Below are 16357 nucleotides of genomic sequence, written 5' to 3'. Positions count from 1 at the left end.
GCAGTGTTCAATATGAATATTTCATATGCATTCCTGATCATTTTTAGCCAGTCTTGTAATTTTTGGAAATAAATTTTAAAAATTAGTTTAATTTATCATAAAATATAATTTTGAAATTCTAATTTTATTTGTATATGATATCAATCAATAAGCTAATGATAATATATTCACATCTAGCCACATGTTTTACAAAATTTTAACCATTAGTGTGAATTTAGTTGTTTAAGGTTAGATAACACAGACAATGCTTCCCAATTTTTCTTCAAAGTACTATGGGTCCATTACCTTGTTGTCATACTAAGAAAGAACTAAAGAAAGCACCAAAGGTAAGAATCAGGGGAACTGTAACTTAGTGATGAAATTTAGTAAATTAGAAAAACTGGGCTCCAAAGAAAGATTTAAATATTAAAATACTGTGAGTAATTGAAATATTGTTGATATTACTAAAATATAAATTAAATCACAAAAACCTATGCTTAATGGAACCAAGGGATTCTTTTTTAAATTGTAACTACAAATAAAATATTTGGCATCTAAGATGAGTCTAACAAACTTGTATGCAGTGATCTTAGGGGGAAAAATAGAATAGCATCATACTCAAATTATACATTATACAAGATTGGATCTTAGTGTGTTTTAGGAAACCTCAACAATGATACCAAGCACAACGCTAGTAAAGCAAAAATGTTATGTTAACAAATATCCTATTTGTGCTTCGTACTAAAATAATATTTACATTTAGATTTGGATTTTATTACATTGGTGTTTTATTTACACTTTGAGTTATAACATTAATAATAGTAGGCTAAATCAAGTTTAGCTTAATTTCATTTTCCACAAACTTCACTTTTATGCACATTTGCATAATTTCCAGCAACAGTAATCACAGTAATTCAGATATCTATAACCTCCTCTAACCATGTCATTCGTAATTGCAGAAAATAGAAATTAACCTTTCTAGGAACTCAATAGCATAATATCATTTGCTATTATGGAAAAGGTAGCAGGTGTGGCATTGGGCAGCAGTCATTTGTCAACTTAAGTAAACCATAATGGTGGCATCAAGAAGAAAATTATGCTAATGTAAAAGTAATGTTTCTCAGTGCTATTATTAGCACTCTATACCAGCAGAATAATGAGAAGCAAATCACTCCTGAATTTCCAAATTATTTTTTTCTTATGGTACAGTGTTTTCCAGATTCCTTTTTAGATTCTATAAGTGCAGAAATAGACACATGGAAGGTGCTTAAACAACTGTAAATGAATTGAATGTAACCTAAAGATTAGTCATAATTGGCTAATTTGTATTCCTTCATGTGATGAATGTATTAATTTTTTATAAGTGTAACAGTTTTCAGTATTTATGTTAGTTAGATGTTTAATAACACATTAGGATCCCTTCTTGTCCCTCAAACAACTTACATGTTTAAGTTTGTTAGTCAACAACATGTCAAAAATATTCTGCTCTTCCTTGGGACTCAAACTTACAACTTAAGTTTGAAGCCTGAATCTGCCCTGGATATATGAGCTTCAAATGGTAAATCAATCTCTCTTAATTTGTAATACCTTTATCTGTAAAAAAAAAAAAAAAAAAGAAATAGTCACCATTTTCGTTGTTTTAAACTTTGTAAGTGTTGATGATATTGTGTGTATAAAAATCACTTAGTGAATTTCAAAGCACAATATGTTATTAAAATATAATTCTTACTTAATATCACTGGACAAAAATTAAATTCCACTAAATTACGTCAGTGATGAGATAAAATATGCAACTATTTGTAGAATCCAAATGTTGAAGTATAACTGGTTTTTTAATTTTCTTTCTTTGTCCAAAACCTGATAAATCAAAATAATATCAAATAGCATAATAATATGGTTAAAGGTAGAATTCTCTCTGCCACTTGTACATGGCAAAAGATTAGGTGAAGGATAAGTAGTATCATATTTAATAAAAATAAAATATTTAAGGTAGGCATATGTGCCCCATGATGAGAATAAAGAATGGAAAAATGTCTTCCTCTATTGTACAGCTAAAAATGCCGAGCGCTGGGATTTTTACACTGACTACTTTTACTGCCAAACACCATAGTCATAATTTCTAAGCCAAAGGTATGTAACTTCTCAGAATTTATGAATCAATTAAATTATATTCAACAAAAGGCACCTGGGTGGTTCAGTTGGTTAAGTGTCTGACTTCGGCTCAGGTCATGATCTCACGGTTTGTGAGCTTGAGCCCTGTATTGGGCTCTGTGCTGACAGTGAGGAGCCTGCTTGGGATTCTCTTTCTTACCCTCTCCCTCTTTCTCTCTTTGCTCCTCTCCCACTTGTGTTCTCTCTCAAAATAAATAAACTTTAAAAAATTATATTCAAGAAAATCTCTGTGGAAAAATAAAGATGGCCACAAAGTTTTTGTATCCTTCCCATTGAGTGGTAGATTTGAATTCCCTTCCCACTGAATCTGAACTGGTTTTATGGACTGTATGACTCAATTGAATGTAGTAGAAGTGACATTATGGAACTAGCAAGGCTAGGTCATAAGACACCTGATAGCTTTCACCAGGACCGCTTAGAAGACTCATTCTTGGAACTCTGAGTTGCTATGTAAAAGATTGACTGTCCTGCTGAACAGGCCACATGGAGAGGCCCAACAATGCCTGGAGAGTAAGAGCCTCCCCCGCAGACCTCCTTTTCAAGGTGTCAGAAATGACCTTATTGGAAACTCCAGACCACCTAGCTACCAGCTGAATAATGTTGGGTGACCCATGTCAATATTAGGTAAAATAGAAGAATGGCCTAGCTGATCCTTGTCTGAATTTCTGACCCACAAAATCATGAGATATAATAAAATAGTTGTTGCTTTATGCCACAAAGTTTTAGGGCAGTTTTAAAGCAGAACACATGAAGACCACAAATGTTAGGATAAATAAGAAATGATTCTCTACCATTTTATGATAAAATAAAATATATGTCATAATAATAATAGTTACATATCAACAAAATGGTGAATATTACAGATAATTTTGAATATGTGAATTAATCCTAGACTAAGAAATTTGGAGAGATTTCTTATTGAAGTTTACTTTCATTTGGATGTCAATGCCCACCAGATCTCAGCTTAAGATTTGCAGCAAGTGATTTTTATCTATCCTGAAAAAGAATGCATTATGTTCTGTTGGATCATTATATGTGTGTTTTACACTTCATAATTCTGTATTAATTTACATGATGAGGGAAAAACAATTTCCACAGCTATGAAAATGGCCATATAATCAAACCATTGGTATCAGTCAAGGGAAACCCTCATGTTTTTTCCTCACCTTTAAAAATAATATTTTGCTCTGGGGCACCTAGGTGGCTCAGGTGGTTAAGCATGCGACTCTGACTCAGGTCATGATCTCACGGTTCGTGAGTTCAAGCCCCGTGTCTGGCTCTGTGCTGACAGCTTGGAGCCTGGAACCTGCTTCAGATTCTGTGTGTCCCTCTCTCTCTCTTCCTCTCCTGCTCATGCTCTGTCTCTCTGTCTCTTACCCTTTCTCTCCCTCTTAAAAACAAACATTAAAAAAAATTTTTAATAGTATTTTGTTCTTAATGTGGTAAGTTTAGTCTGTGCTTCTATAAAATAGGTATACTCAACACTTCTTATAAAAATCATGCAAATAATATTTTGAAAAACATCATGTCTCTAAAATTTCATAAGTAGGAATATATCTGACAAGTACAGATAGCAGAGATTTGAAATGGAAACCGTAGCACATGAATCAACATATATGTTTTTAGTACTCAAGACCCTAAAGTCAGTAAAGCATGAAAGTTGACTAAGATTCCTGCTAAACCAACTGCTTTTAAAAGAAATTCAATATCTTTTGACGTAAAGAGAGGACATGACTATAAAGTTTATAGAGAAATGTTTTTCTTAAAATAAAAAAGGTCTTTTTAAGAAAATAAATCATAGAATTCTCACCTTAAAATAGTCAAAGTTACACAAAATACAGACACAGAATCCCCTTGGAAAAAACAATAAGGATAACTGCAAATATCCAGGTTAATACTGAACAAAACATCATTCCCCATGGTATCATTTCATATAGGCTGAAGAGGACATGACGACAAGTGAACCCTTTACTTTTTCCTAGCATACACTATGCAGAAGGGAAAGGACAGCCACATTTTCCAACAAAAATAACTTTACTGTTTCACTTCAGGAAGAAGGAAAGTAACCATTCTGGGTGTTATGATATAGTTTCATTAAAAAAATAAAGTCAAATTAAAATTAAAAAAAAAACCCACAGAATCTTTAAATTCATGTCCTAAACATGAAAGAAAAATAGCAAGATTATCATTATTCAAAAATACAAATAAATAAACACATAAGAACTTGTATCTTCTTCTAGTGAATAAATAATAATCTATATCTTTATCAATGTGATTAGGAATTTAAGAAAATTTAAGAATTGCCTCCATATTTCTTTTCTGAAAAAAAAATTAAATACAATTGAAAAACACCTTATTTGACATATAGTAACAAAGTTACTGCTCTAGCTCCCCAGGTTATATAAGCTTATTACCACAACAAAGGGAAGGGTTATTATTATGCTTTTTATGCAACTGGTTCTAAAATAGTTTATTTTTTTAAAACTGGAAATATACCTGGAAACCTCCTACTCCAGATGTGCTGTCACAAGATATTTCATCACCTAGCTGGTTCTTCCTGCAACACTCTGGAAAGCATGTGATTGTAGAAACTAGTGAAGTTCTTCCAACATATATATGGTCATTATTAGGCATCAAATCCCAGGAATTCAGAAATAATCCACTTGGCAAATAACCTATGCTTCTCTGCAAATAAAGATCTGCTTTTGTTATTTCTATTGTTGAAATCATAAGTAAATAATTAACTAGTCTTCAAACCACAAACCATAACTGTAGTCTTCAAACCACAACACATGGCTCTTGGTGGCCTTTCTAACACCAACGGTTCTTTTCTATAAGATTATTCAACAGAGTAGGGTCAACTCTTGCAGCAAGATCCATACAATAGCTTTTTCTATTCACATAACACTGTTGTGGGAATTCTTAGGTTTTCAAAAAGAATTTTAAAAAGCAGATATGGAAAAAAGGGGATTCATTTTTGTATTTGTTTTTGCTTTTACCCAGTGATGTGTATGAAAAATTAATTTCTCCAAGCTGGAGAATATTCTATTTCTAAACAAGAATTAGACCCCTGGGGCCACATAAATGTAGCAACACATGAATATTTATACATTAATTCCTGTCAAAATTGTGAAAATAGATTGGTATAAATATTATGACTTAGAAGATTTACATGGTGGTGTGGTGGTATCTAAGCAGATATTAGCACAAAGAGATTTGAATTCATAGTGCATGATCTGGCCTGCACAGCCTCTCAACAATTAGTGCCTAAGAGTGCATAGGTTTAAAAGTTGTCTAAGAATGCGTTCCTGTTCACCTAAGTGATGTCAAAAGAAATTTTATCTCTTTTTGACAGAAATTGCAGGTGAGCTAGAAAATGACAGCAGTGTGGCTTCCCTGGCCTTCTTAAAAAAGGGAATTCTTAGGATTTGACCCAGCTAAGAAAAACAGAAACAAAATAATAGTGAGTTTTTTTAAAGATAGAATCTTATTTCTCTCCACATGAGAAAAGTTGGACAGCTGGCAGTCAAAATGTTGAGAGGGGGGGAAGCAGGCTGCTTCTAGCTTTCTCCGCCAGCAATCTTGGCATATAGTTATTGTTCACAATTCCATCATGCCTACTCTCGCTCTGAAGTGATGTCTACTTCACAAATAAAGCAGAAAGAAAGACAGGAAGAAATATGTGTTTCCTCTTCATTTGAGACACTAACCAGGACCCACATTAGCTCTGTCACTTATACCTCACTGGCCAAGGCTCAGTCAATGACCATCACTAGCTGCAAGGGAAGCTGGGAAATTTAGTATTTAGCTAGGCAAATGTACACAGCAAAAAACTGGGGCTCCATAGATTTGAGGGTAAAAGGCAAGAAGGGATATTTGGTTAGGAGCTAGCAGTTTCTAGCACAACCAGCATAATTTCAATGAGTTTCATAATCATATACAGTTAACACTTATAATAACCCCAGGGGAAGAGAGTGGTGTCTATGTGTTCATAGAATCAGTTGGCTCAGTTAAGCAAGCCACTGTAAACCATAGATAAACTTTACCAGTTTATAAGTGTTGTGATGATAGATTTTTTCATTTATCACTTAAAACCTTAATTGGCAACTCATCCTTCAATGAGAAACATACTGTGAAAACATTTCTCCATTTATCATTCAAAGCTTTGATAGACAACCTGTCCTTCAATGGTAAATATACTATTGAATATGCTGTGGGGGGGAAAAGTGGCTGTTTGTCCCTTGTCAGCTTTTATTTTGTCTGCAGCATACTAAAAAAAATATTCAGTGACAGCAATTTGGTTGTATTCATAATTTTACTTATTTTCTTCAACACTGGAACAGAAAGTATAATATTAACTGGCAATTACTCTCCGAATAAAGCATAGTAAGGATCACATTCAGATAAAAAACGTAATTCACATGATTTTCACTGTGGTAAATATACATAGTAAAAAATTTATCATTTTCACCATTTTTAAATGTACAGTTCTGTGACATGGGGTGCATTCTGATCATCATTATTACCATTCAGTTGCAGAACTTTTCATCTTCTCCAACTGAAACTCTGTACCCCTTCAACACTGACTCTTCATTCTTCCCTCCCCTCAGCCGCTGGAAACCGCTATTCTATCTTCTGTCTTTGTGAATTTGACTATTTTAGGTACCTCATATTACCTGTCTCTAAAAGGGGCCAGATAATAAATATTCCATGCATTGTCTGTTGCAAACACTCAGCTTTGCTGTTGAAACCAACTTTGGCCAACTCTTGAGGAAAATGTGTGGCTCCGTTCTAATAAAACATGAAATATTATTATTTTGATTTTTTCACTATTAAAAAAAATAGAAAAATCATTCCTTAACTCATTAGCCTTACAAAATCAGGCAGTGGTCCAGATTTGACTTGCAGACCATAGTTTTGACCCCTGTTTAAGAGAGTCAATTGGATTTAACTTATATATAAAAATTGAATGGTTGTTCTATAGAACTCTTCCCTGCCATCCAGAGAATCTCTGGATGACAGAGAATCTGACTAGTACATCACATTTTTCAAGTGGCCGCTAAGAAACTCGGACTTTTTAGTTATTTTAGGAACATACACTAATGCCATATTTTCTTTATATATAATGATTGTCCATAGACACCAAATAGCCATAACATTTCTTAAGTTGCAAGCATTTTGTTTTATTCCTGTTTATAGTACCTATTTTTACTATGATGTACAACCCAGTGATTTGCATTTCTACTAAGATACAATAATTCTCAGATTCCTAGGGGAAAAAAATCTTACAAGATATTCTGTATTTAAATGTGCATCCTTCTCATTAGAACCTTAGAATGGGTTTGTCATCATTTTTGTTGTTGTAGTATTTTTATTTTTTGTGTATTTCTTACTATTTGGTGCATTCCAAATAGTAAAGTATGCAGGGTTCGATTTATGAGGCCTGAAGCTTTAGATGTGCTATTACTTGGTTGAATAATTGTCATAGCAGTCTCCTAGCATTTTTGTCACTGGATGCAAACATATCTGGAAAAATATATGTACTGTTTTTTCTTTTATTCTCAATCAATGTTTAAGAAAAAGTGTCAACCTGGAGTGACTGGGAACAGCAATCACCCTGATGGCCCCAGGTCTTTCTACTACCATATGTCTTTTCTCCAAAAGGAAACCTTGTTGGTATATACTCTTGCTTCTGTTAAAGGAGGTTTTGAACAGTCCTATTACTCTGCACTTTTTACAATAGCTCACAATGAATATACCCAGCAAAACCTACCTTTTCACTTGTTCCAAACACACTTTAAACATGCATTATTTGAGCATAAGTCCCAAAAGTCCAACAGCTGGAACTGTAGCGCTTCCTTTGCTATTTTCAAAAGGCTCCAGTCAGTGTGGGCACTTAACAGATTTGTAAGAATATTAGACTCTTGAGGATCTATAGAGCCACCTGATCATTATATTTTTGACTTTCAACTGTTTGCCACTACTCTTTCCCATTAATAAAAAAACTTTAAATGTGACCAGGTTTATTTTACATGTGATACTGGATTCCCAAAGTATACCCAGTTATGTAATAGTATGGCTATTTCTAAAAGATCATCCGGCCTCCATGTAGTGAATAGAGGATAGAGGAAGGGCAAAATGAAAGCATGAGGAATAGTTACGGGGATTTTGAAGGGGTCCAGGTAGGGGGTGTTGGTACATTATATTGGATGCATCCCATTAGAAAGAAATGAACCAATTATGTTTAGGTTGCAAAGACAGAGGAATGGAGAGTTGAGAGAATAAGGGGAAACAAAGATGTCATTTAAATTTCAGACTTGATAATTGGGTATCACTTAGAGGTAGAGAACACCAGTCTGATAGATTGCAAAATGTAGCCACACCTTTCAGTTCCTTCCTCAAGAAGTGAAATCTAATTTCCCAGTTCTTAAGTCTGGGTTGGCCATGTGACTTGTGCTGGCCAATGGAACATTAGCAAATGTAACCAGAGACACTTGAAAAGTATTTGCACATTTGAGTTTGCTCTCTTACAGAACTTAGAACTCTCCTGCCATTTTGGGGAACAATTCCAGAATACCCCTTGCATGTGTAGAGAGGGCCAGGTTAATTGCCATCCCAGCCAAAGCCTTTATGAAGCATCCTTAGGTGCTGACCTACCAGCTGGCAGACACAAAAGCCAATCATGTGTAGACCAATCAGTATAGAACCAATCAGTATAGACCAGAAGATCTATCCAACCTGCAGAGCTGAGAGCTAAATGAATAGTTGTTGTGTTAAGCCACAATTATTTAAGGTTTGTAGCAGTTACCTTTTGCTGTGTAACCAAGCACAACAAACTCAGTAACTTAACATACATTTATTATCTCATAGTTTCTTGGTTCAGGAGTCAAGGCATCACTTTGCTGTGTCCTCTGGTGGAGGGTCTCTCAAGGCTGTAATTAAGTATTAATAGACCTGTTTTCACCTTGAAGCTTGACTGCAGAAGAATGCACTTTCAAATATACTCAGGTTGTTTAGGAGACCACATGGCTTAGTTGGTTAAGCTTCTGACTTGATTTCGGCTGGGGTCATGATCTTAAAGTTTGTGAGTTCAAGCCCCACAATGGCTCTGTGCTGACAGTGCAGAGCCTGCTTGGGATTCTTTCTCTCTCCCTCTCTTTCTCTCTGCCCCTCCCCCACTTGTGCTGTCTCTCTCTCTCAAAATAAATAAAGTTTAAAAAAAACAAAAAAATACACTGAGGCCATTGGCAGAATTTATTTCCTCATGGTTGTAGGAGAGAGGGATCAGCTTTTTTCTAGCTTTCTGCTGGAGGCCACCTTCACTACTAGGGGTTGCCCAAAGCTCCTTGCAGTATGGGCTTTGTCACTGTGGCCGCTTACTTCACTAAGCCAGCAAGAAGAGTCTCCAGAGCAAGTCTGCTAGCGTGACAGAATTTTATTTACATAAGGTAACATACTCAGGAAGTGACATGACATCATGCTTGTCATAGTCTGTTGCTTAGAAACAAGTCACAGATCCTGCCTACACTCGGGGGAGGTGATTATACAAGGTCGCAAACACCTTCAAGTCTATCTGCCACAAGGTCATTTGTAACACAGGAGAAGTTATTAATTGATACCAACCAGCAGGTAACAGGCAGTTACTTTAATGAAGACCTTATAATGTTATGGTTAAAAGAGTAGATTCTGTGGCTAGACTGCCTAAGTTTATATCCCAGGCGAGCCACTTAGCTGTGTGCCACAGGGCCATTCATCGAACTTTATTGTTAACTACCTAAACAATTGCTATTTTAAGTATTTGTAGATTTTTTTTCATCTACGGGAATCCTTATTATTCACAACAAAACAAGTCACAATCATACTGATACCTTTTGCTCTTACCATAAAAAGAAAAGAAAATTGAAGTGAGATGTTGTATGTCTGTCACAACTTTGTACCCAACAACTTAACAGTAAAGGACCTTTTTTAAGAGTATCTGTGAGCATCAGCACTGTAGAAAACAACCCGATGCAAAGCAGTGCTACTGCCTCAGGCACCTTTCAGCGACATAAATATTGAAGCCACTGAGACATTAAACTATAATTTGGGATTCATGCTGCAGTGATTTGACTCTATTGCATAGTCTGCTAGGATTTCCCACCTGTTTTTCCATAAAACTGAAAGTAGGAAACCACTGAAATTCAAGTAGGTTTTCCCTTAAATGTGTTTATTTGTAACATCTAAAAAGGCAGGAGGTAACAGCTAAAAGAATACACATTCTGATGCCAACAAAGTAATTCTAAACTTTATTCTGTTTAAATTGCAAAGTATTATCTATACATGCTCTCCCACTGTACATATTATTTACACATCTGGCTTCTAATATATATTACCAATATTATTTGTATGTTATGTTGCAACTTGGTCTGAGTGTTAAGTGGCATACGTTGAAATAATATAAAAATGAAGCATTACTACTTGATTCCTACATTTTTACTTTAAACACTTGAGTAATTCAAGAGTATGTTTTTCAAATCTTGACGTTTCACTACTTTCAATGAATAATTCACTCATTACATGTGAACACAAATTGTGAAACCTCACTATGTTGTTATATTTTATTATTGGCTAGTTTGTGGCAGCATAGTTTTAGAAATTCCTGATGCCCTGTTAATAATTGTACATGGAATTAGCACATACTTCTTGATCTTTTATAAAGCAAAATATATTTTTCTGTATTATAGTATGTTACTTGCTGATACACAAAAACCACTGAGTATTCATTACCCTACACGCTTTCAATGTTCATTGTCATTACTTCAAAATATGTATGAGTGAAAAAATGTTCCCGCATGAAAAATATCTGAAGTTTAACTCTTATTTAATTTGAGAAACAAGCTTTCTTATTACTAAGCAAATACTTCTTCTTTGAGACATTTAGGTCACTGAGAACTTGTGAGTTGGAAAAGTAACTTGTAGAATCATTAGGATGCTAAGATGTGAGAAAGAGAGAAGGAAAAGCACTAAGTATTAAGCATAATGATCTGCACCTGGTTTCAATCACGATTTTCTTCCTAAGCATCGACCATTTTGGAATACAAATTTCAGTGCTTGCACAGCTGGAATACAATGCTACTTTCCAGACAGTGGAAAGTCATTAAGAGTACACAAATAGACCGCGATATGATTTCGTAAGACTGAACTATGAAATTTACTGAGGGGTAGGACTGTTTAAAATATGTTCGGTTTGTTCAGAACTACTTTTCTTAAATAGCCTAAAAGTAAATACAGAGAAGATCATTCCATTGCCTGTCTGGGATTGATTTACAAGGAGTCTATAAATACAGGAGTGATTACCATCCAACGTGGGAGCTATTGCTGCTGTCCGAAAATAAGCCTCCCTGTATGGCTCCAAAGGGTAAAAATTCTGCTACCAAGGGAACAGACTTGATTTTCCACTTATCTTTTAATGACTTCCTGCAGGCAAAAACCTGGAGCCAAAATCCTACTGACATCTGTTTGTTGGTATGGGTCTTATTTAGAACCCCAGTACTAGATAATTATTCATTATTTGTTGGCAGTAGGATCGTGCAGCTCGTAATGTTTTGCAACATTTAAGCTATAATAAATAAAGGAATAAACAAAACTCTTCTCCTAACTACTCATTTATATAGAGCATCAGCAAAACAAACGGGAGAGCTTATCACAATTTATTGCTAGATAGTCACTGCTTAAAGTTCACATTTATCATTAGCAAATGCAAGGAAAGAAAACTGTTAGCTTTTTCATCTTATATCAAGTGTGACATTTTAGTGATCAAGAACACTTCATGTTGTAATTTATGCTATTAAATAAGTCAATGTGTGGAGTATTTTATTTTATCCTTAATATTTACTTTTAAGGCACTACGATTTTACTGAAGAAGAACAGGGTTTCAGTTAGAAAAAAAAATGTGGATTTGAGCCTAAACCTGACATTAGAGATATTAGGAAAATCACTTAACCTTCTTGATCTTCTTTACCCATGTATTATATGGTGATAACAATATTTATCTCAAAAGGTCATAGTGGAGAATAAGTTAATAGGGTATATGACATCACTGTCTTAATAATGTTTTATTTTCTTCTTAGTCTTCTATTACTTGGTTTGAAGTGTTTAGTTTTAAGCACTTGTGCTTAAGTCAGTGCTGACCAAGTGATGTTTAGCACTGAAAGACAACTGAGTTAATTCAATTTAATTATAGGTATGTGGGACCACTACAGGATAGAAATATTAGGCACTTACAATGTGAGAATGATCCAAATATGGACCATGTCTATGGTAGGTTAAAAAATGTCCCCCCCCCAGGATATCAGGACCTAATTCTCAGAACCTATGAATATCACCTTACATGACAAAAATATGTGATTATTTTTAAGAATTTTGAGATGAGGACATTATCCGGGATTATGCAGGTGGATCCTGAATGCAGTCACATGTCCTTATAAGAGAGAAGCAGAGATAGTGTTAGCACAGAGAGAAGAGGAGACACCTAGAGAAGATGATGTGTCCATGGTGGCTGATCTTGGAGGAATATGGATGCAAGTCAAAGAAAGCTGGTGACCGGTCAGATGTTGGAAGAAGAATGAAACAGATTCTCTCTTAGATCCTCCAGAGGGAATATGGCCCTGCTGACAATTTGATTTTGAACTTCTGGACCCAGACTGTGAGAAAATATATTTCTTTTGTTCTACATCAACAAGCTTGTAATAACTCATTACAGCAATATCAAATACTAATACAGTGTTCTTTATTATTTATAGCTAAGTGGGATTGACTAACAAATGATCCATGACATTGGAAGGCATAAATACTAGAAGTTTGATCCAGTTGCTAGGGGACCATGAGAGAGAAATTGTTGAGTCATAAATCATCACAAATGTGATATTTGAGTGGGCACTGGACCTTATACAGAATTCATAGGAACATAAAGAATGGAAAAAAGACATTCTAAATGTATCACATACATGAAGGCAAAAAAGATGGTTAAAAAGTTAGAAAGCACTGGTTAGTGGATGCTTTGGTTTGGGTTTGGTTTGCTTTGCTTTTGCTTTTGTTTTTGCTTTTTTGTTGTTGTTTTTAATGTGAGCTCCTTCCACTGAAATGGAGGAACCATGTGGAGGAAATTCAACTTTGAGGCCTAGTAGTAAAGGACATAATGTAAATAGTACCCGGGAACTGGATTGAGCTACTTGCATAGATAAGCATGCGAGCAAAATGGAAAATGTTCTTTATTTCTGAACCTCAGGCACTGTGGAGATGCTTTCTCTTCATGTAATACATGTGCCCTAAAAAGGGAAATCAACTTGTCTGGTCTACACTGGTGGGTACAGAATGGAGTGGATTGCAGGCTAGGACAGTATACAGACAATAGAAGTATAATGGATAACGGGCACCTTGAAAGAAAACAAAGCAGATATGTTAAAGAGAGAGCAAGATCTGGTCAAGATTCCCAACCACTCATTAGGGCAAAGAAATTGAAGAAGCATCAAAACCACTTATTTGTAGGTATATATGTCAGTGGTAGTTATATTGATGATATTGGTATGTGGTGAGCATGAATGGGTTCATTTTATTACATTAACTGTTTAGCATATTACATTTATTTAATAGCTTTGTGTATGGCTCGTGTATCTAAAGGGAGCATTTGTGTTGTTTTTCCCCGAGTTAAAATAGCCATTCGGTATTTTCATGAAGAACAGTATTTTGAAGGGTAGAGGACAGGAAAAAAAAAAAAAAGGCCAGTATTTTGAATCCCTGCATAAGCAGATTAGGTAGGTATTATATTACCATTTTAATAAAAATGTCTCGACCACTTTCATTTCTCTCTAATTTTGAAGAAGCTTACTCATACAGAAGGGAGAATACCTGCAAAGATGTTGAAGCATGAACAGGCATAGCCGTTTAGGAAAAGTAGAGACACCACTGTTAGAATAAAAGGTGAATGACCAGGATAATAGAAAAGACTCAGTGGTGGTTTGCAGCAATGTTGAGAAGATCTTATATGGCAAGCTGAAGGGTTTAGAGGTGAAATGCATAGGATGCATTAAAAAAGAAAAACTGAAGGCAGAGAAACCACATAAGGCAAAGAAAACTAAGACTAGTAAATAATTTTAGACAAGAGAAAATGCCAGCCTGAACTCAAATATTATCCCTGCCACAAAAAGGATACCTAATGTTTAGTATATAAGGCTTATTTTGAGGACCCTGGGGAATGACAAAATGAGGCAGCAAATGCATATCTCTTTTCCCCTCAATACACTTTCTGATCTGATTAGTAATAATCCTTTGATCTCCAGGTTTGACTATCTCAAATATTCATAAAAACTCTGAATTTATACCTAATATTTAACATGCAGTAATATACAAGTGGACAGAACTCTGAATGATAATCTGTACAAAGAAACAAAAACTGAAAGCTTCTAATGTTCCATCAAGGTATATAGGGTTGTCTAAAATAAAAGTACAAGTGTTTCAGATAATATTGTCCCCTACAATAGTAGAGATGCGAAATTGGCATTTCATTATAAGGCAATCCAAGTTAAAATGAAAACCCTATCACTTAAAAAAAATTGACTGATGAACATATAAATGGAAAAATTGCTTAAATTTGGGGGACCAGTAACTCATCACCAAGGAATAGAGTTTTGTGCCAAGAAAAATATTAGAAAGAAATTTTATTAATCCAGAGCAATAATAACAAACAAACATGAGAGGTTTTTTTTTTTTCTGAAATAGCCATGTTTCATAGCATGAAATTATTTTTGATTTTTAAAATATTCTTTTGATTTAAATATATGGTACATGCAGTAGCTAGATAAAAGCTCATTAAAATTAGATGAGACCACTATCAATTACAGTAATTGTCAGAAAAGCAATTGGCTTTAGGAAGTTAAAATTATTGTCTAAAAGCTATTCTGAATAACTATTGAGATGAAATAATTTAAAATTCATTTTCATTTACCACAAAAGACCTAGATAGAAGAGGTTGTATTTATTGGTTTTGGCTAATAATAAATTGCTTTACCCTTATGGGAAATATTTTACATGCTTCAGCCATTAAGAAAGTTTGGAGTTGATTTTTCAGTTTAAAACATTTGTATAAGTATGTAACTATATTTTTTACACCAGCTTTAAAAATAATAATATTGAAATTAGAGTGATAGTGTCCATATTAGAGTTTTTCAAACTTTTAAAAAATATGATAGTTTCAAATATTATCCAATGACGGTATTAAAATTTAATAAGACTGTCCATGAAGTAGATCAAGGATAAATGAGGATTAGAAGATATTTTCAATTTTAATTGTCCAAAAGGCTGTTATAAACAACTTTCTAGTGAGAAAAAGTTACATGAGTGGTTTTAACCATGTACTTTAAGTATAGACATTAGAGGATAATATCAAATATCAGAGATAGAGATGTAACAATTGAAACCATTCTCGGAAGAGAAATGATTCACCTCTAAAGCCCATTTGAGAGAACTTTATAGACACAGTGTATCCTTGAAGCCAAGAACTGTCTATTTTTCTATGTACTCTCAAAATTTAGCATTTTGGCTATTATGTAATAATAATATTGTCCATTGTAGGGGTACCTGGGTGGCTCAGTCAGTTGAGCACCCGTCTTCGACTCAGGTCATGATCTCACAGTTTGTGGGTTGGAGCCTCGCGTTGGGCTCTGTGCTGACAGCTCAAGCCTGGAGCCTGCTTCAGATTCTGTGTCTTCCTCTCTCTGCCCCTGCCCTGCTCGTGATCTGTCTCTCTTTCAAAAATAAACATGTAAAACAATTAAAAAAAAACAAGAAACTGGAAGATATTTAAAAACAAACAAACAAATAAATAAATAAATAAATAAATAAATAAAATTGTCCATTGCATCAAGTGTGTTCAGTAAATGCTTAGGAAAGGAATAAATGACCATCATGAAGTTATTTGCCAGGCACTTTTCCCCAGTGAAGAAGCTCTTTCCCATGGACTTCCCATCCTAGTGAAAACGGAAGCAAAAGATGAGCCCCAGGATTGGCACAGTCCACTAAGCAATATTACATTTCATAATTAGAGATGAGTCAGCTAATGACAGCACGAAATGGAAAAATTCTGGTCACAACATCTCCGACATACTTTTTTTCTTCTAAGCATTGTCAGTAAACCAGGAAAAAAGGCATGAGTATTCAGGCGTTTTAAAAA

The sequence above is a fragment of the Prionailurus bengalensis genome, chromosome E4 (assembly GCF_016509475.1).
Source record: "Prionailurus bengalensis isolate Pbe53 chromosome E4, Fcat_Pben_1.1_paternal_pri, whole genome shotgun sequence".
Lineage (NCBI taxonomy): Eukaryota > Metazoa > Chordata > Mammalia > Carnivora > Felidae > Prionailurus > Prionailurus bengalensis.
This window is presented reverse-complemented; position numbering follows the sequence as displayed.